The sequence below is a fragment of the Hoplias malabaricus genome, chromosome X2 (assembly GCF_029633855.1).
Source record: "Hoplias malabaricus isolate fHopMal1 chromosome X2, fHopMal1.hap1, whole genome shotgun sequence".
Lineage (NCBI taxonomy): Eukaryota > Metazoa > Chordata > Actinopteri > Characiformes > Erythrinidae > Hoplias > Hoplias malabaricus.
In genome coordinates, this window is record NC_089819.1 from 8,743,619 (window position 1) to 8,764,599 (window position 20,981).

Here is a 20,981-nt window from a genome sequence, read left to right on the forward strand (position 1 = left end):
TCACTTTCTGTGTTTAAATCTAAGTATTTTCTTATACTCTCTTTTAAGTGTTTTTTCCATTGATTGTAAAGCATTATTGGGTTTACGAATGGCGCTATATAAGTGTAATTTATTATTATTATTATAAAAAAACAAGTAACCAGAAAACTAATTACAGTCATTTCTGTCTTTTACAGACAAATTTCAGGTTTATTTCTAGGTAAGAAATGACACTTTGACACACAGTATAATTTACGGTTTAATCAGACCATCGACAAATATATCAATATTAGGTGTTTATGTATAATGTGGTGTGATCCTTTATGTGTTTGACTTGGTGCTTACCAAATAGTAATTTTTTGCTATTTTTAATTGGTGATGGGACGAGCAAACTAACTTGTATTAGTAGGTTACCAAAATCTATTTGAATTTTGAACTTACAAGAATGTTACCCAAAGCAGTAACAATTCTATGATGTTTTATTTAGCAGCAGTGTATAATTAGCAGCAACAACAAAAAAGGCCTTCATCTAATCCCCAAAGAAACAGACTCAGCATTGCACATGTGAATTACATGTTGGAAAAAAAACACACATCACTTACCAGAAGCCAGACAAGCTGACATTTCTTAAAGTACTTCTAAGTCATATTTTAAACCACAAGAAAATATTAAAGCAGTCATGCTGTGAAAAAAGAATCATATTTTGAAAGCTTTAGCACATTAATGTTTGGATCTAGACCTCCTACCATCCCACAAACTGTGAATAAAACAACCCTGTCAGTTTCTGGTGATCAGATTTGGTGATTCTGAGGACATGGGATAAAATCTTGATTCACTACTCTAGTTTCAGTGTCTCTAGACTTCCCTGGATCAATCTGGCAACTGAGGATAGAGGGTAACTTAGGGGAGATCACGTCTGAGGTTTTTTGTCAGTTTGGATCAATTTTTTACAACAAGTCATTCTGATTTTGTCCTGTGTCTTACATAGAAAGTAGGCACTTCAGAATTGTCCTGCCTGCTTCTTTGAGTATCTTCAATCACAGCACTCGACCCATCTGTGCTTCTCCAATCACAGCGCTGGACATTAAACAGAGTAAATCAGACACTACAGGAGAACTGATTAAACTGTGGACAAAATGAGAACGCAGAAGAAAAAGAGGCAAAGCAAAAATGTGTGGGGTTGTGGCTAAGTGAACATGGAGGAGACAATCATATGGATAATGCAAGCAAAGAATCACTAGGCAGAGAAGAGGCATTGGGCAGGAAAAAAGACCAAAATAACGATAGGTAGGGCAGAAACATGACATGTTGGAAAAATAAAATATTTTGTGTCGTAATATTATTTCCCCAACAGCCATGCCATCGAAGACAAATATTGGCAGTTGAATGGGCCATAATATATAAAATGGTGCTATCGTATGATGCCACCATGAGGAACTAATCATGTTTCATATTTCTGCTCTGCCAGAAAAGTTACTGTAAAATGAACATGTCCAGGAGCAGCCACAAAGAGTTAAACAAACCTCAAACCTCTGTGTGAATGAAGAGTAACCCTCTTTAAGCAGAATATCCTTAATGTAAGAGGGGTCCTACATATATTAGAACATGATTACTACAGCTATTTTCCCATTCCCTTCCCAAAGGGACCATGATGGTATGCAACAAGCGGAACATTACTGACATCACAGACTCCACAGTGTGACATCACCAGGTAAGGACACGGGTGAAGTTCAGTGTTCTCTGCTGCTGTGAACCATTCTGTGTCAAGAGAGAGGAGGATCAACACAAACATGGCTTTCCTTCTGAGATTCTGCTTCAGAGGGGACACCTCAGATACAGATAGTCCAGAGTTGGACACACTGAACAACAATGAAGAGAAGAACAAGTTGAGAAACAGAATTAAGAAGAAGAGGATGATAAAATGGTGGAAGAAGGAGCACAGAGGCTGTCGTGAAGAAAAAAAAGGAGTTATCAGTGAGAGTCTGCAGGCCGCAGCTGGAGAACTGGAAGTGGAGTGTGTGTCCCTCACCTCAGAGACACCAGAGTGTAGTGGACACAAGGTCATCACTGAAGATGTCATCGCTAAGACAGAGAGCACCAGCCAAAAGGGTCTCAGTGAGTGAATCAGTGGAAATCATGTAATGACCCAGCTATGTGACTACTAATTCTTGTTAGGATTTATCATCAAATCCTCACAGCAATGTCCCAGCATCTAGTGTAACATGTTCTCAGAAGATTAAAGTTAGTTTTACGGCAGCAAAGAGGGACACACTCCTCATAAGAGTCCTTTAGTTCAGAGGAAACATTGGCCAAATGCAAGTGTCCACAACCTTTTGGCCATGTCGTGCATTTATTCATGTCTTAAACAGGACCCCAAGCTCTGGAGGTAACTCTACAACCCGAGACAGAGGACATGACCATCAAAGGGTTCCTGGACATTTACCTGGAGCTAGAAGACACTGTCAACAAAGCTTGGGGTAAGAACTGGACATCTACATGGCTACTATGGTAACTGTTGTATTGTTGATATGTTGTTTCATAGTTGTTGCTAAATTCATGTCATGGTGTTTGAAATGTTTCCAAGCAAGCCTATCACTACAGATTAATGACTAGGGGGGTCTGGGGTATTTACCTCAGCAGCAAATTTCTTTGACGAGGTAAAATTAAGCAAAGCCACAAGGAGCTGCTGCCTTTACAAGAAAAAGTTGAATATCCATCTACAAAGGCTAACAAAGAGAATTTTTTATATTATAATATGGAATACAAAGCTGTGGCAAAGGTGCTGTTAAAAGCTAATGATGGGATCAAAGGTTGTTGATATGGTATTGTGACACTACCTGAAGTTGTTAAAGGGGACATATTATACCCCTTTTTAAACAAGTTAGAAAAGGTCTATGGGCTGTACAAAACATATTCATGAAGTTCTTTGCGCAAAATCACTCACACATAAAGAGACCTCACCAGCTCTATTCTTGCTAGTTTCAGTCCCTTTCAGAATGAGTATTTTAAGAGCTCTGCCACATTGTTAAGTGGCAGGTACCAGGCTCTCCTGATGTACTTTACAGGTGTTAAGGTGTTGCTGGGCATGTGCTATATGGTATCCATGAAATCAATGTTTATTTTTCCTGCAGGATTAATGAGGAGGAGAGCTGTGTCCAAGGCCAGATCCAAAGCCAAACACCATCTGATCCGGACATTGGTGTCCAAATTGATGGGAGCTCAGGAGCTGGGGGGTGCCTGCCTCAGCTTCAAACGAATCGGTGAGGACATGACATGAAGAACTGTGGTCAGAAAATAATAACTCAGTAAAACTGACACTTTTTTTTCTGATGTGACAGAGATAGAGACAATGGTCGCTGAAGACCATTTGGACACACACCTGGACCAGACTGAAGGCTCACTAGACACAGCTCTGGGTCAGTAAATCAACTTTCACACAGAGAATGCTACAACAAGAATAATGACTCTGTAAATCTGACGTTTATCTCTCCAAAATGCAGGGAATGTGTCTGAGACAGGGATGGCTGAATCGGAGGCTGAAGCCATCCTGGGACATCAGGACACTGACCAGGGACAGGGTGAGTAATAAACTATCTAGATAACCTATCTAGTATCTAGGACATTTTTGGCAAAAGCAAGACCACCGTCCCAGTGAGTGGATGAGAGGATCATGAGAAGAACAGTAATTCAGTGTCTCCTTTGTTGAAGCAGGTGATGAGTTGAAAGAAGAGGAGACACTTAACACATCTTCCACTGGAGCTCAGGCGGACACCATCCAAGAGGTTATGGACACACTGCTGCTGGATGTAGAAGTGCAGTCTCTAGGTGAGTAAAATAATGCTAACCCCTGATCAGTAGAAATGTTTTAGGGGAGACAGTTAGTGCATGCAGGTATTGGGGGTATGAACTAATGATGAGTTTAAGGTTATTTCAGAGTTGTCAGTTCATGGGACAGTGCAGGAATGAAGATGATTTGGTCATTTGGTAAATGTTGGTGTTTATTTCTCTGTCAGCAGGACATAATCTGAAGTTGGAGAGTGCTCCAGCTGAGATTGAGGTCTCTGAGGAGCACCTTCACTTCATTGACACCGAACCCAGCACTTCCCGACTGGGTGAGTAACAGATTAAAATTTCTGATCCTGGACACAAACACAACCTACACATTCTTCAGTGCACCAATTTAAATCAGACCCCCATTTAACCCATGGTTCTTCTTATTGCAGACGAAGACCTTGCCAGGCCAGAGCAGAGTGAGGTCAGCAACAATGACCAGCCCCTGGGTGAGTAGTAGAAACACACAGCACAGATCTGCAGAGCCATGTCTTCTGCATCTTTTCATAGCTCCACCCACCGTCAGCATTTATCATCTCTTCAATAGAAGTAGATCCAGAGCTCCAGGGAGGATTTTCAGTTGTGAAAACAGCTGATGAATCTCTGTGTAAAATGATCAACAGTGAAATCCCTGGAAATCAATGACAAGATACTGAATCTGCCTCTTCTCATTTTGACAGATGAAAAGTATGAAATGGCCGATGGTCCGACCCCTGGCCACACCAAGAAAAAGACAAAGAAAAGGAAAGGAACGAGGGTAAATTATCCAGAGGAAACCAGAGAGTGCACTCTGGGACAACAAAGTTGAAAGAAGCTACAGCACTGCCAAGTGAGGTGACAGAGAGTCCACCTCAAATACCCTGTAGGCTGCACAGGAGGACCAGGTGGAGACCACACCTTCCAACAATTAAGGAAGAGAGGTATGCCGTCTGCCTCCTGGAGATCATCAACAGACAGAAGAGAGAGAGACGGTGGGAGAGGGAAGGGCAGAGCAGACACACTGTACATCATACATCTGTCCTCTGAGCTAAATAAATTAATAACTGCATTTAAAAAATCTAAAGAGTGATGTTTGACCAAGCTGGGTGACTGACTAAACCACCACCAGACCATCAGAAACTGGCATTACCAGACCAGTTTAACACACACTGTATGATACATCCAGTCGATGGTGTAACTTTGTCCAGCACACACTGGTCTATATCCACTCTTCATTAAAATCACCTGCAACACACACACACACTATCATACACACACACACACACACACTCAGTTTGTGCTGCTTAACTTTGTGGCTGGGGTGACAGAGTATTATAATATGACTTTCAAAACATGACTTTAAAAACAGATTTATTAAAAATCTAATTATTGTAATCAAAGGTCATGTAATCATGCAAAAAAAGTCATGCATCCTATCTCCTGAAATAGGTAATATCTGTAAAATAACGATAATTTTGTGAAAGATGTTCTTCTCCTCTCCTCTGTTGGGCCTTCTCTTCTCCTCTGTATTTATTGTATTATTTTCTGATTGGGCTCCAGGCTTCAGTCCTCTCCTTGAGTCACTGGGCTTGTTCAGGGTTCTCCAGCTTCCTCCCACAGTCCAAAAACACAATGCTAGCTAGATTGGCTGTGTGTACTTGTCAATAGGTGTGAGTGTGTGTGTGTGTGTGTGAGATTTACAGTGTGTGATACCTTTAGATGGACCAGCACCTCGTCCTGGGTGTGTGTTCCTGCTTTGCATTCAGAGATTAAGGGGTAGGCTCTTTGGACCCCGGATAAGGATGAAGTTAAAGAATATGTATACATAAATAAGTGAATAAATGAGGAATAAATAAGGGAATAAATGAATAACTATTAATTTTCTTATGCAGAACAATACTCAGTCTTTCAGTTATTTCATTTGTAGGCAATGGCATGTGTATAGTCTAATTACTATTCCACATTCAACAAGAAGATGACATTCAGGTAACTGAGGTATTGGACAGAATTAAAGAGGTGCTCTTAGAATGCCAGAAGCAGGCAGGTGCTGCTCAAGGTGTTAGGAGATTAAATGAGCAATCAGTAATTTTCTCGAATTATTTTTTTTTCCATGTTATGAAGCATCCAATATACTGACACCTAGTGGCCTAAATGCAGCAGAGACTCTGTATTAAACCTACCTTGTGTCAACACCATGTACATAGGGAACCTGTTCTATGGAGAATTTACTGGTTCATTCAGGGACTACAAAAAATTGACAAGGCATCTCATGAACATGACCCTTTATAGAACAAGTGTACAATATTAATAATAATAATAATAATATATACAACAAAATTAATAAAGTTAACTTTCATAAACATTGCTTACTTTGAGTTCCATTCACAATATTAGGCTGAACCAGCTTTACCAGAGAAACTGCAATGAAGAATTCATATGTTGGGTTCATTTGCAAAGGTTTCCAGGCTTTTTAATCATGTAATTCTGATAATAAAGATTATTGAAAATTTAGCTTGCTCTACTGTTTTGAGTAGGTTTTATAACTACAGAAACTGATTACTAAGGCTAGATAATAATATCAGTAATTGTGAAAATGTGGCACAGTTCCTTTATCCTATGATAACACTTTTAGATGTCCCTGATATTTTTTCACCCAAGTCCCCAGTTTGCTCCAAAGGTCTGGTTTCATGTAGGAGTTGTGTAGACCAGTAGGTTCAATATGCAGACCAGATTCCACTGGCTAAAATACACGGAACATAACTGCACAGAGAAAACCTAGAGTAACTAAGGTTGGAGTGCACTCCCGCTCTTGAGTTTTCTTGTGGTGTTTCATAAATCAGGCTTTCTGAGTTAGATAACTTGAGCCTGTTCAGTAGGAGTAGGTGTATGTACATTCCTTTTAAATGAAAGCTAGTTATATGGAGCTTTTCAATAGAGCTCAAAGCACGTTACCTTTTTTTGGGACATCAAGGAGTCGCCTCAAACACAACCAATATGCTGCATCCACTTGGATGATATGATGACATCCATTCTGTGCCAGTAAGGATTAAGATATCAAACAGCTCGGCATTGGGCATGGTGACCTTAGGATCCTGTGCAGCCACTTCAAAAACATCCTATGTCATTTCCTGCGTATCTACAAAGACTTAACTACAAGTTGTGTGTGCAAAATTAAAGGTTATTGAAAAAGAAAAAGGTCTGAACATAAAGGATGGAACTCTACAGTACCTGTATTTCATGTTGTGTAAAGCGTCTTTTTTTACTGATAAGGTGCTCCATGTATTTATGGTTTTAGCTTATAGCATTCCAGCATTTATAGCCACTTCATTTTGTATGAGTGAACATTTTAATGATGCGGTTCCATCCAGCATTGGCTACAGCACTGTAGTTTTTTCCAGATGTTTGCTTTTTCCACTCATCAAATGTCATATATTTTCAGGCTGTATTTTTTCATCAGATGGTGAGCTGTGTGTGTGGCATGAGATACATACATATATATATATATATATATATAAATATATATTCCATCTCTTGCTCTGCATGTTTGCTCCCTTTGACCCTGTTTGGCAATGGTCAGGATCCCCACAGTGTAGATATGATTTAGGTGGTGGATCATTCTCAGTGATACAGTGACACTGACGTGTTATTGATGTGTTAATGTGTGTTGTGCTGGTACAAGTGGATCAGACACAGCAGTGCCGCTGGAGTTTTTAAACACTGTCTATTTACTGTCCACTTTATTAGACACAAGTACCTAGTTGGCCCACCTTGTAGATAAAGTATTTTGAGACTAATCTCTCTCCATACATACTAGTTTACTGTAAGTATATACACACAGAACAAAAGAGTTGCATGTAAAACAGTTGTTTATTCAAAGTTTAATGCTATTACACTTAAAATATACACAAAGTATACTTTTAACAACTAAAAAGTAGGCCAATTTAGTCCCAAACATAATGGAAATAATACTGGTACAATGATACTAAATGAGAATTTTTACAAATGTATTTAATAAACTTATCTTTAAGAATACTTTATGTAAGGACAATCGCTAAGCTGGAGACTGAGGGCAAAATCAGTTACTTGGACAGCCAACCATGCCTGAAGAACACTGAAAATTCCAATCTGTTATGCCAGGTAACAGACAACACAGCTGGATAGCACTAGGGTGAGTATACAAAGGGCCATTTTCTCCACTCACATAAAGTGAGGTGAATTTTGATTTCTTGGACTCCCGGCCTCAGATGGCACAGACTTTGTCTAAGATACCATTGATCTCTCAGTCATCAGGCCAATCTGTTGTTTTTTGATGTAGAATTGTGAAAAAGCAAATCATAATTATTTTTTTTTATATAGTTTTTCTCCTGTCAAAGCAGGACTACTTTAGCGTGGGCTGGTATAGTACATTTTACTGTCACTGTGCTAATAATTTTTACTGAGACTGTGGTGGTATCCTCAAGGTATATGTTCCTTACCTTTAATTATGGAACTGGATTGTACTGTATTTTATATTAATTGTTAAAGGCCACAGCCTAGTCCACATATACTAGGGTATTTAAAAAAAACAGATAATTTCCTATTTGAAAAATATATTTTTTCATATTTCTACATAAATGGCAGGTTACCTAAGCCCTGTAACATATTCATTCATTGTCTGTAACTGTTTATCCAGTTCAGGGTCACGGTGGTCCGGAACCTACCCAGAATCACTGGGTGCAAGGCAGGAATGCACCCTGGAGGGGGTGCCAGTCCTTCACAGGGTGACACACACTCACACACTCTCCTATGGACACTTTTTTGAGTTGCCAATCCACCTACCAACGTGTGTTGTTTTGAACCGTGGGAGAAAACCCATTCGGACATGAGGAGAACTCCTCACAGACAGTCAACCGGAGCAGGACTTTAACCCACAACCTGCAGGTCCCTGGAGTTGTGTAACTGCAACACTACCTGCTGCGCCACCATGAAATCATAAAATGATCATGAAATGCCTGTGTTCTAAACAACAAAACTGAAGATACCATATGACACTCAGTCAGTTTACACAAGAAACCTCATGATCATGTCAGGAGCTGAAATGGTGACGCGTCATTAAACGCAAGCACCTTTACATTTAATTAACCAAAATAACTTGATAAATGAACAGGGCATTTGTAGACAATTTGTTTAAATTGCTATAAAGTCTGATTGAAAAGCAGTGCTGTTTGTAACGGAGATTCATAGTCTCATTAAAATATTGATCAACCCACTCACTCTCTGGTGGCTTTAATTGCTTGGAGATCTCGACTGTTTTTGTGTAAATTTAAAGAGAAAAGCCGTGGTGAACAGATCAGAAAAGCTGTAACAGTCTGTGTCCAGTGCTGTATACGGACAAATGAGCTGACTTTCTGTTTTATGTTTCACAGAAACACCTCCACACATAAATAAGAGATTATGATAAAAGCTCAATAACTTTTAAAACATTTCTGTCTGAGAGTCCAGTAAAACACAGTAATATTGAGCAGAGCTTGGCTAAACATGGCGTGAATAGTGTTAGATTCGTAATTATGTACACAAAGAGACGAGGCGAAGTGTGTCCTAGTTCTACTCTCAGACCCATTCATCACTTTTTATTTTTTTATGTGAACTGAATTTTTTAGACTTTAATTAATGGGTCTGTATTTTTAAAATCTATATATTTTTTTTACTCTGAATTTTTGGAATCTGATTTTTTTAATGTGTATCTTACTATTTCACCACTTCAAATTTACAAGTTTATCATTCCATCCAAAAATTATTCAAATATAAAATATTCAGACAAATATAATAAAGATATTTAAAAATCAGATTCATATACTTATGTCATTGATTTAGCTCGATATGGCTCCCTGCTGTATTGGTATGCTTTATCTCTATCTACCGTAGAATCTACAAGATCTATTCTTGTAAATCCAAATTGAAAAATGTATTTTCAAACATATTTTTCTGGAATAAAAATGTGGAATATGGAGGTAGCTAAAAATAATTGTATTTATTTATTTTGTGTGGACTAATATGTGACTCCTTTCATAGTCTGTTTTGTGGATTTTTGTGGATATTCAAGTAGCATCATTTTGGAAGTAGGACCACACCCAAACTTCTTATGTACCCCACAATCTCACATAATTTCCTTGTTGGACAAACTCGCTCCCACCAACACTTTATCTTGTATTCATCTATAAAATGGTGGGGTTGGGCTTTGCACATATTTCAAAACCAACGTGTTTCTTTATTTGTTTTATTGTAAAGAACTTTGTTGAACATTGGGATTTTTGGACTATATAAATAAATTTAAAATGTAATATACTTTTTTTTGATTGAGGCTTAATGTTGTATTTAATATATTCAATGCTGAAAATTTCATATGATTCATGTCAGCCAAAGCTGGTTTCTGCCTGTTTGTGTTGGTCTGATATTGAGTAGTAAGCATCCAAATTACAACATATGCTGGTAACCATGAAGTGGTCCTTCTCTCACACACAATGAATTCCTTGCAAACTGGCAGATTTATTGATATGAATAAGTTAAAAACCATTAATTAAACAGAATTGCGTTGAGACTGTTTTAGGCTTATGGGCTTAGGTAATTTCTGAGGTGGTTTCTCTGAGAAACTGCTGAGCATTTTGTAACTGACTGTGTCATTTCAATTTTTCATGTAGTACTCTTTGATTCATTGTCTTTTCTCGTGTATCTGAGGCACAGCTCAATTTTGCTTCCTGTGCACTTTCATTTTGCATTTGGCATATGCACTTGGCAAAGGGTTTTGTTGTACATTGCACTGCTCACTTAGAATGTATGGTTTTTAAAATGGTATCTCAGCCTGACAGGTAGAACTAGTCTTGGCCTTCACTGAACCTGTAACTACAGAACAATGTCCTTCAAAGTTATTGTGTCTTTCCGAAACTGCTTGCGGTACAGAACGTGTGCATTTATGTCTGTGACATCTATTAAGTGCCAAAAAAGCTGATACCAACACCTCCTGGTCTTGCAGCCTTTAGTACACAGTAACTTGAGCAAGTCTGCCTTGTCCACATAGCCCATATGCTTATAATAGACAACAACAGCCTTTGCGCATGGAGTTTTAAGTCTCATCCTTCTCTTTTCATGTGATCTCAGTGAAGGATGTGGGACTGTGGATGTTTAACAGGACAGTGACAGCTCGTTTAAATTTCCACCACAAGTCACAATGAAGCCAGACTGTCTGCACTGGAGCTCAGCCTCAGTCCTTGGTGCTGGATATTGCTCTCTCTGGGTTTTATGCTGCAACAGCATTACATGATTTTATACCATGGCACAGATGTAAGGAGGCTATCAAATAAGGTCAGAAGTGCTTTTCTTCCAGTGATTTCATCACTTTACATCCACGGTCAATTCTGTCCTAACATCATCTTTCTCAGTACACCTCAAAGTCACACACACACCCAGCCAAATTTGCCAGTGTCCATGTTTTATAACTTTTCTTCTCTGGATTCATTGACTGATCCTGTTTAAAAACAATATCTTCCTACAGTGCCTTGCGAAAGCATTCACCCCCTTGGCTTTTTACCTATTTTGTTACATTACAACCTGTATTTAAATTCTTTAATCTGAATTGTATTTGGGCGGCACAGCAGGTAGTGTCACAGTCACACAGCTCCAGGGGCCTGGAGGTTGTGGATTCGATTCCCGCTCCGGGTGACTGTCTGTGAGGAGTTGGTGTGTTCTCCCCGTGTCTGCGTGGGTTTCCTCCGGGTGCCCCGGTTTCCTCCCACAGTCCAAAAACACACGTTGGTAGGTGGATTGGCGACTCAAAAGTGTCCGTAGGAGTGAGTGAATGTGTGTGTGTGTGTGTCTGTGTTGCCCTGTGAAGGACTGGCGCCCCCTCCAGGGTGTATTCCCACCTTGCGCCCAATGATTCCAGGTAGTCTCTGGACCCACCGCGACCCTGAATTGGATAAGCGGTTACAGATAATGAATGAATGAATGAATGAATTGTATTTGATGCAGCTATACAAAATTGTCTTAAGTTGGTGAAGTAAAATGAGGAAAATTTTTTTGGGGAAATAAAAAACTGAACATTGGCATGTGCATCTGTATGAAGCCCCTAAAAAGTTCTGGTGCAACCTATTACCTTCAAAGGTCACATGCTTAGTGAAATGAAGTCCACCTGTGTGCAATCTAAGTGTCACATGATGTGTCAGTATACACACACACACCATTTCCATCACTAATGTTTCCACCCCAGACATGTCAGGGTCAAAGTTGTTGAGAAGTACAAGTCAGAATTGAGTTATAAAAAATATCAAAACCTTTGATGATCCCCCAGAGCACCGTCAAATCCATCATTTTTCCATCATCAGCAGGTAGTATCGCAGTCACACAGGCCAGGGACCTGGAGGTTGTGGGTTCGATGCCTGCTCCCGGGTGACTGTGTGTGAGGAGCTGTCGTGTTTTCCCTGTGTCTGCGTGGGTTTCCTCCGGGTGCTCCGGTTTCCTCCCACAGTCCAAAAACACACGTTGGTAGGTGGATTGGTGACTCAAAAGTGTCCGTAGGTGTGAGTGTGTGAGTGAATGTGTGTGTTTTGCCCTGTGAAGGACTGGCGCCCCCTCCAGGGTGTATTCCCACCTTGCGCCCAATGATTCCAGGTAGGCTCTGGACCCACCGTGACCCTGCACTGGATAAGCGGTTACAGATAATGAATGAATAAATTTTCAAGAACACAATTTCACCGTCATTATTCAAAGTTAATAAATTCATATAAAAAATTTCAAGCTAAAAAAAATTCAAACAATATATTTTGAAGTTGCTCAAATTTAGTAGACGAAATTCAGTTACCAAAATACGAGTTACAAAAAGTTCAGAGTAAACATCCGGGACACCAAGGATGAGCAATCGATTCATTTGGATTTTCTCTTTCACCTTAAATGCTGCACTCGTTGCATTCCGTCGCCGCTAGATGGCAAAATAGGAACACAACTTCCATACCGTGGAAAAAATACACGTTTAGCTTCCTTCCGCGGATATTATCTCTTTATTTTCAAAGTGTCTCAAAAGTCTGAAAGGCTCACTAAAGACACAATATAACTATTGATATCCTTAATATGAAGAAATTTTACTGTGGAAATTTTTTGTAATGGCCCTGTGAACATAGCATGTGATATGACAGAATATGTGGAATATGTTTGTCAGTGATTTGAGACTGAGATGGAGGTCCTTCCAAGAGGACAATGACCCAAAGCATTCTGCTAAAGCAACTCTCGAGTGGTTTAAGGGGAAACCTGTAAATGTTAATTTTGTCCTATTTGTTGTTTGCTTCACAATAAAAAGAAAATGTAATGTTCAATGTTATAGGCATGTCCTGTAAATGAAACGAGGCAATCCCTCAAATCATCTATTTTAATTACAGGTTGTGAGGTAGCAAAACATGAAAAATACCAAGGGGGTAAATACTTTTGAAAGGCACTGTTTATTTTTAATCATGGCTTAATATATGTTTAGACAAAATGAACTATGGTGCTTATGGTTATACTGGACGTTTTATTTCTTGCATGAGCATGTTGTTACTCTGATGCAGTTTGGCCAGAATCCAGCTGAATTTGTTAGATAGATAGATAGATAGATACTTTATTGATCCCCAGGGGAAATTAAAGGTCTCAGTAGCTTACAGACTTAGACATCACGTACACGAATCACTAAACAGCAATGGACTAATAGAGTTTAAAAAAAAAAAAAAAAAAAAAAAAAAAAAAAAACCAAATACCCAAGAAGCTGACAGTGTGCTTAAGAATAATCAATCGTCAGAGTAATCAAACATAGCCTGGCAAGAATCTGTGATACTGTGAGCAGCTGGGGATGATCTCTTTTGTGCAGCATATGATTTAAAAGTTGAAAAGGTGTGGATAATGCAATGGGTATGGAATGTGCAATATAAGTACAGTGCAATAACAGTGCAGTTTCAGAATTAGAAATAAATATATTAAATAAAATAGTGCAAGGCAATTTAGTGCAATGTACCTGTATTAAGTATACACCTACTATTGTAGCTGTCAGATTAAGGTACACATGAGGTAGATGAGTTGGTTGACTTGTCCAGTGGTTGACCTGTCTATTGTCCAGTTAGGTACACATGTGCAATATGGAGGAGGTGGAGGTGGTGGTGGTGTTGGATGGACAGACAGACTATGCAGAGAAGTCCAACTCTCCTCTCCCCTTTAGTGAAGCATTGAACAGCTCAATAGCCCTGGGGACAAATGACTTCCTCAGTCTGTCAGTTGAGCCTGGCAGTGAGCGAAGTCTCCAGCTGATCAAGCTCTTCTGCTTGGTTATGATACTGTGGAGTGGATGGCACTCATTGTCCAAGATGCTAATCAGTTTGTTCAGGGTCCTCTTGTTTGATATGGAAGTGATGCACTCCAGTTCAGCCCCCACCACAGAGCCAGCTTTCTTAACCAGCCTGTCTAGTCGCCCAGCATCCCTCTTCTTTATGCTTCCTCCCCAGCATACCACAGCATAAAAGAGGACACTGGCAACAACAGTCTGGTAAAACATCCTGAGGAGCTTACTGCAGACATTGAAGGACCCCAACCTCCTCAAGAAGTACAGCCTGCTCTGCCCTTTCTTGTAGAGTGCTTCAGTGTTGGCTGACCAGTCCAGTCATTGACAGTCATTTGAGACCAAATGTTTGAGTGTCTCATTTGTGCACAAGAGGACCATTGACCTCAACATGAGGATATTTTTTAGAGCACATGAGTATGATGGTTGCCATAAAAACTTTCATCAGTTAAACAGTGACAAGCTGGAAATTATTCTCTGCTTGAGTGACATACAGGTTAGTTTGAACTGACATGTGCTCAGAAAGATCCACTGGACAACACATACTTGTCATCAGGGCTACTTTATTCACAACATTCAGGGCTAAGAATAGTCATTGCATTAAATATGCCACATCTGCAGTTACCTGTGAGGAGTTGGTGTGTTCTCCCCGTGTCCACATGGGTTTCCTCCGGGTGCTCCGTCTAAGAGACTTTTTCCGTTCAAAGAGCCGGCTCTTGTAAGTGAACGATGAGAGCCGGTTCCCGTCTAAGACAGAGCCATTTTTTTCTAAAGGCTTGTCATTCAACCAATCAGAGAACAACAAGCAAAGGTACCGATCAGCGAAGGGAAGCAATATTCGGCTGCACTTTAAAAATCATGATAACGCAACGGCAGAATGTCTCATTTGCAAGACCAAAATATCTTTTCGAGCAGGCTCCACTAACAATCTTCATAGACATTTGACAACGATACATCCAGCAGTTCATCTGGAAGAAAGCAGGCTAGCATGCCAACACCTGTTCCAACACCTGCACCATCAGGTACATGTCAAGGAACAGCAACACGGAGCTCCATAAAACATTTTGTGACATTGATGCCAGCAAGACGAGACAAAATTGATGAAAAGTTGGCCATAATGATTGCACAAGATTTCCAACCCTTTTCAATTGTAGAGGAGAGGGGATTTAAATGTTACTCAGATGTATGATTATTTATTTTAATAAGCGATTTTGTAATATCTACCTTTTGGGCTCCATTGGCTATATTTCAGAGTTTACAAGTGATTTTTTATTAAGGTGTTTAAATAAAAATCCAGTTATTTATACAATTGAATGTGTGAGTGCAGTCAGTGAGTTATTACAAGACAGTCATAAAAACAATTGGCCATTGCAACACTGTTTACTATTTTTAATATTGAACAATAATATTTTGTCCATATAGTCATGTAAAATGTAGGTAATATTGTTCTGTACCAGTGGAAATAAGTGGTAAAACAAAGAGCCATTTAGGAGCCGAAAGAAGAGCCGGGCCAGAAATTCCCATCACTAACAGGAGAAATCCGCACTAGGGCTCGTTACTACCGCTGAGAGGAGTGTGGACGGGTGTAACCTGACACTACTTCACACAGCACACACCATCAACACTCACTGGAGCGCCACATACACCAGCCACAACATTAAAACCACTGACAGCTGAAGGAAGTAACACACTGTGATTTACCTCAGTCCTCCACCAGGGCTTTATCAGTGTCCTTCACTTCAGCTGTGACTTGTTTTAATCTTGTGCCATTTTTAGTGCTTTACCCCGTCATTAAAGACATTTTTGAACGTTTTATGATTAATTTATTCATTTTCTTCACGAAACCAACACTCAGCCTCGTCCTCCTCCTCCCTGAATACGAACATTTCAGCTTCAGATGGAAGTAAAGTTATTGCTCCAGTGTTCTCCCAGAATACAATCAGAACTCTGAACATCTGTAGCTACTCTGGTAAGTTGAAAGAGTTGTGGATTGTTCTTTTTTATTCTAATAACAATGTGTGCAGGAACAAGACTCGCTCTCACACTGCTGTGTAATATTCCACCTCTTCACAGTTCAGTCCTCTTCTGGCTCTGGTCCTGAGGTCCCATCGTCTCCTGTGGTTCCAGCTGGTCCTGTCCTTGCCAGTCCGGTCTCCCAGTTCCTAGCTTGGCCTGCCCCTCAGTTCTCAGCCAGACTGCCCTCAGTGCCTTCAGTGCCCTCTGTCAGTGTGCCTGTCGTTCTCTTTGTTCCTCACTCTGTTATCTTCTCTGTTCCAGTCCCTGTCCCTGTCTTCATCCCAGTGCCTGTCTAGTCTCGTCCTGTGCTCTGTCCAGTGTCCAGTGCCCTTTCCATCGTTCGGTTCAGTCTCCTGTCTTTCTGCTGTTCCCAGGACGAGAGTCACACAGGACACGAGGAAAAAATATTTCTCTCTGAATTTGCATATTGCTCTCGAATATGCATTCCTCATTTTCCTTTGCTGTAAACAGTGTGTGTGTGTGTGTAATTTCTAAAACTATCTATTGCTTTTTCCTCTGTTTTAAAAAACAAATGAATAAAAATTAAAATGTAAACATCTATTGAGTTTTTCTGTTTTAAAAAAAAGTATATAAAAATTAAAAAGAAACATTCAAACCCAATAGTGACGGTGTGTTATTGTCCTCTCTGAGCACTACGTCCACATTTGTAACTAAGGTCCGGTATAAAGTCTGGAAGCTTGTAATCCTCTGTAGAAGTCTGTAATATTTCTGAAAGCCCGTGTTCAGAAATCTGAAGAAGTCAACAGGAGCGGCTCTGATTCCTGGATCAGTGACTCGACACAAAGTCCAAACAGACGAAGTAAACCCTCCACTTCAGGCTTCGTAGCGCTGCACACTTCTCTGACACTGAGCTCAGACACAGAGGAGGAGACTGTCCCCGAGAGAAAAGGACTCTCTCCATAAAAGCACGGTTTAAATTTGATAAAGTAATAAATAAACAACACACCGTCTGTAAACAGGAGACTTCACTGATCCTGAGGGAACTGCAGCGCTACAGGAGCCTTACGCACAGCGGTCTGGATGTCCAACGTTCCTCTAGAGGACGCCGTGGTCGAGTGGTTAGAGCAACACACCCACACACGCACAGACAGACAGACACACACACACACACACACACAGACAGCACCCATAATTTAATAATAATAAAATGTCTCGTATGTATTATGTAATTTACAAATGTAAGTGAAGATAGATAGATAGATAGACAGACAGATAAATGGACAGACAGACAGGGAAAGAGAGGGGCTTTGTAAATGTATAATGTTATATTATTTATAAAATGTTTATAATGTTGAATGTTGAGAGAATGTGCTGCTGTACATTTGCAGTAAATGTAAATCATATTCATTAAACTTTACTGAATCATAGTCTGAAATGTAATGTTCTTTGTTCACACCAATCAGCCACAATATTATAAACACCTCCTCATTTCTATACTCACTATTCAGTCTCCAAGTGGCAACATAACTCCAGCTCCAGCTTCAGAGCTTCATCCCAAGACCTTTGAGCCACAGCTTTCTCTTTTTTCTTTCAGTGCCAGGTGCTCACTGCTGTATCTTCTTTTTTCTCGGTCAGAGAAAGAGTGGCCCCTTCACTTGTAGACGGTCCAGCCTCAGGATCTCTCAGGGTGAAAGACCATGTTTTTAACCATTTATCTCATAAAGTCACAAAATATGACACTGATTCCCACTAATTAACGTTACTAGCTTTGTCTGCTGTGTGAGTGTACTGTGTAAATCCAGTCAGCCAGCTCAACCCTAATATGTTTGTTGAGGTGTAAAAAGGGATTTTATGTCCTCCTTGAACTACCACTGAGGCCTACGGTGGGCCATGGCAGCTCACACATTGAAAAAGTGTAAGAGGTAACCTAATGAAAACCCCAGGAAAAAGAAAAAATGTGGGTTTGTTGCCTATGTTTTCAGAGACTGTGTCTGTAAGCAACTGCTTTTAAATGTGAGGAGGGTTTCTGTAGGGCCGAAAGATGCATTAGCTGCACTAAACCACTTTACATCAGTTTAAAGGTGGAGACACACACAGTTAGAAAGAAAGCTGCCCTGCGCCTGAAGAGATTTACAGCTGTGTTTTGGGAGCACAGCTAGAGATTTACAGGTGAGTTTACCAGGGAACACACTAGTTCTGTTTACATTCTGGAACTTTGTAAATTCATTTATGAAACACTGTCCAAAGTACAGAGCAGTTCTGGGGGGGTCTTCACTGTATTTAGTTAAAGATGGATTGAAGATAAAGAAATAAAGGAGTGGAATTAAGGATAGATGAGAGGTAGAAAATTCTTAAGCCTTAAGCAGAGCTCAGCTCTCACTGAAACCATGTGGAGTTCTGCAGAGTCTGGATTGTGAAGCTTGTGAAGAATCTTACATTCTGAGTTGGTGAAAATGCACATCGCAGACTGCAGGGAATCTCTGAGACTCTTACAGCAGACAGTTTGAATTATTATTTATACTGTGTTTGTCCACATTCTGTGTTGATTTGTCCTTGGCAAGTTTTATTTTAAAATTTATTTTCTAGTGATTATAATATAATATAATATATTTCTAGTGATAATTATTGTAGTTGTTTTCTGTTTTTAACAAATGGAGTGAAGCAATAATTAAAATAAATCATTACAATAAAATGCTAATAACAATAAGTAGAGACAATAAGTTGGAGACTAAATAATTAAATGTTTATTATTAAAATTTCATAAAAGGTGTGAAAGTCTATTCTATAATAACTTTGTGTGTAGTGTACCACCAGCTGACTGTGCTACAAAGCAGTGGTTTCACACCCTCCCAAAAGAATGGGCCAGGCTGCATTACCCAAGACTTAGAGAAATGTGTGAATGTGTGTTTCTGTGTGTGGGTGAATTGCTCACAGTTGGCTGTGCAAATTTCAGCTGCAGTTATATTTTTGTTATATGACAGTGAGGTTGGGCAGCACAATGGAGCAGCAAGTGGTGTCTCTGTCACAGCTCCAGGGTCCTTGAGGTTTGTGGGTTCGAGTCCCGCTCCGGGTGACTGTCTGTGAGGAGTGTGGTGTGTTCTCCCTGTGTCTGCGTGGGTTTCCTCCGGGTGACTGTCTGTGAGGAGTGTGGTGTGTTTTCTCTGTGTCTGCGTGGGTTTCCTGTGGGTGACCGTCTGTGAGGAGTGTGGTGTGTTCTCCCTGTTTCTACGTGGGTTTCCTCCGGGTGACTGTTTGTGAGGAGTGTGGTGTGTTCTCCCTGTTTCTGCGTGGGTTTCCTCCGGGTGACCGTCTGTGAGGAGTGTGGTGTGTTCTCCCTGTTTCTGCGTGGGTTTCCTCCGGGTGACCGTCTGTGAGAAGTGTGGTGTGTTCTCCCTGTTTCTGCGTGGGTTTCCTCCGGGTGACTGTCTGTGAGAAGTGTGGTGTGTTCTCCCTGTTTCTGCGTGGATTTCCTCCGGGTGACTGTCTGTGAGGAGTATGGTGTGTTCTCCATGTGTCTCCATGGGTTTCCTGCGGGTGACTGTCTGTGAGGAGTGTGGTGTATTCTCTCTGTGTCTGTGTGGGTTTCCTCCGGGTGACTGTCTGTGAGGAGTATGGTGTGTTCTCCATGTGTCTCCGTGGGTTTCCTGCGGGTGACTGTCTGTGAGGAGTGTGGTGTATTCTCTCTGTGTCTGTGTGGGTTTCCTCCGGGTGACTGTCTGTGAGGAGTGTGGTGTGTTCTCCCTGTGTCTCTGTGGGTTCCCTCTGGGTGACTGTCTGTGAGGAGTGTGGTGTATTCTCTCTGTGTCTGTGTGGGTTTCCTCCGGGTGCTCTGGTTTCCTCCCACGCTCCAAAAACACACGTTGGCAGGTGAATTGGAGACTCAAAAATGTCCGTAGGTATGAGTGTGTGAGTGAATGTGTGAGTGTGTCTTGCCCTGTGAAGGACTGCTGCCCCCTCCAGGGTATGTTCCTGCCTTGCTCCCAGTGATTCCAGGTAGGCTCTGGACCCACCGCGACCCTGAACTGGATCAAGGCTACAGACAATGAATGAATGAATGAATGAATGAATGAATATTGAGGTTAAAAAAGTGAAAATTATATGCAGATTATTCCTGATTGTTTGTAGTAAGAGCTTTAATCTGCAATGTATTTCACAGTATAACTATGGTGAAATGTTTGACATTTTAACCTAAGAACACAAACACATACTGTGAGATATGGGTGTGTTCACACTGCTCTTCCTCCAGTTCTTTCTGACTGATTTAATTCCAAATTTCATTTAAATCCTTGGACTAAAACAATGAAAATCACAAACCATTTACAACTCCAATGTACAACTCCACTTTCCCCAGTGCCTTCTACATATGTATCACAGCTCCTGTTCATCTTTAGAGTCTTGACTTTCCACAGGAAGTGTTGAGCTGTCTTTAAGGAAGAGACATCCTCTTCTTTTCCACAGATGAATATAGTTCGGTTTCTTAAGTAGTGGGTTTAACCTTGTCTTTATGCTCTCATTTGACCAGGTTATGTTATTAACCCTTGGTTATCACATTAAACAGAGCTATAATATTTTGGTGGTGCTTCTGAATGTAAACAAACACAGTGAAGAGGCCTATTGTAACTCTTCTTTTGTCTTAAAAGTCAGAAGTGTCTCAGCAATCAGTTTATCAGCAGTGAAACCCAGTTGCTCAGTTGTTTATTCATTACAACTATCACAGTGTGGCCCTCAGACTCTTACACTGACCCTTCCCTCATGGCTGAATATGTCCCACCCCTTGACAGTGGTTTTAATCTTGTGGCTGGAGAATTTAACACAAACTCGCTTTAGAATTTTACATTTCCATAAAATCATTTATTGTTGAATGTATCTCCTGTGATTTTTTCAG

At 40.4% G+C, this 20,981-nt stretch overlaps 1 pseudogene; it reads left to right on the plus strand.

Moving 5' to 3' along the window:
• Positions 1-1,769: 1,769 nt before the first annotated feature.
• Positions 1,770-20,981, plus strand: part of LOC136676576 (uncharacterized) — a 310,723-nt pseudogene continuing 291,511 nt past the window's right edge.